The sequence below is a fragment of the Saprolegnia diclina genome, assembly GCF_000281045.1.
Source record: "Saprolegnia diclina VS20 unplaced genomic scaffold supercont1.112, whole genome shotgun sequence".
NCBI lineage: Eukaryota > Oomycota > Saprolegniomycetes > Saprolegniales > Saprolegniaceae > Saprolegnia > Saprolegnia diclina.
Window position 1 is genome coordinate 97,993 of NW_008246179.1, and position 1,735 is coordinate 99,727.

A 1,735-nucleotide genomic window follows, 5' to 3' on the forward strand; every position below is an offset into this window, starting at 1 on the left:
AGAAGTGAAAGAGGTTTTCGGCGCAAGGCCGAGCGATCTGGAAGACCACGATCCACGGTATACAAGATCCAAGGTCCAGGAGCAGAGCAAGCGAGTTGAGAGTCCAGGAGACCATCCACGACCGAATTTTGGCTATCTCGAAAACTACGTAACCGATTTTCGTGAAATTTGGCTCTATCGATTGGATTTTTTACGCTGAATTGAAACGCACATCACAGAGGCCGCAGAAACGAGTATACTGCGAGAAATCGTCGAAAGAAAACATGAATGCGTGTCGATTCTACTCCGGAGACATGATATCCCGTTCTATTTTATGCAACATTTAGTTTGGGAGGCTTATTTCAAAAGGGAGCAGCTCGCGCGCCATTGTGGCCAGCCGGCTGTTGACGGCCACTTTTTCGGTGGCCGTGATCAATCCAAATTCGACAGGCGCCACTTGGCTGATTGTAAGGTGGGTGATATAAGCATCCGGTATGCTGTATTAACCAATCATGTGCTGCGTGCATACACATATGAGGTCAGTCAAATTAAAAGCCGACGGTAGCACATTTGGGACAGTTGTGGAGTATTGTGGTAATCTATGACAGATTTTAAAGGGGAATCCACTGGTGGGTCTATCGTTGGTAGAAACTTAGTGCTACCCGGTCAAAACGGGCGTCAAAGTGTCATAGGGGTAGGGCTATCTGGCCAATCCTCGCCATTCTGTTTGCTACGTCATTTGTCCTTTAGAAACTTATATAGAATGTACTGTCACAATTTATTTATTCTTACGGGCTCTCATCGTGTTTCTGTCGCTTCGTTTTTTTGGCTCGGCCCCCGGAGCGACGGGCATGGGCAAGCTGCTTCTTCACGGTCTCTTGGGACGAGCACTCTCGGTTCATGCCGTCCCCACTTAGATGCATCAAACTCTGCTCGCGGCAACACACCTTTTGCAAGTGTTGCAAGCAAAGTTCTTGGTGCCCAAGCCTTCTCATTCTATGCGTTGTCATCTGCGTCGCTGTCGAAGTCCAAGTCTCAGCCACCGCGGTCGGTGGGACTCGCCTGCTCTGCTACGGGAAGATGGGCACAATCAAGAGGGAGCACGAGAGGAGGTAGCACAAGAGAACGGAGCGCCGGCGGCGGGAAATGCAGCAGTTGGCGACAACTTGCTTCGTCAAATCGAGCTGCGAGACCATGGTGTCAAATCTGATTATGAGGCGATGCCGCCGTCCCTTCCCTCGCATTGTTTTCGAGAGGTTTGCATGCGACGTTCCAAAGCTATGCCATTGGCTCGTTCCATCTATCACCTTGCCAGTTCGACCAATGAGGAGGCCTAAAAGCGACCAATCAAAAGAGCGGAAAACTTTGGGGCCCGTTTTCTCAAATCGCTATTAGGCCGATAGCGTCGGGTTTTAATTTGACAGGCTTCATATACCACGGTATTTTACGGTATTTCCACGGGCATGCACCTCTATGGGTATCTATTTTGATGACGCGACGGTGTCGTACGTCCTCCAAGAAGGTATACCTCTTTGTATTGATATCGTCGATGCTCTGGCGCGTATAAAGAATAGTAGGGAACAGCCCCAGCAAGCTGATTGGTCCCACCTGTCAAATGCCATACAAAAAAAAATTCGGTCGTGGATGGTCTCCCGGACTCTGAGTCATTTCCTAATTGGTAGTGTCGGTCAAACAGCTGTAGCTGTCAGTCAAATAGCTGACCCGCCTCACCGACCACTGGCATAGCGGACACCAA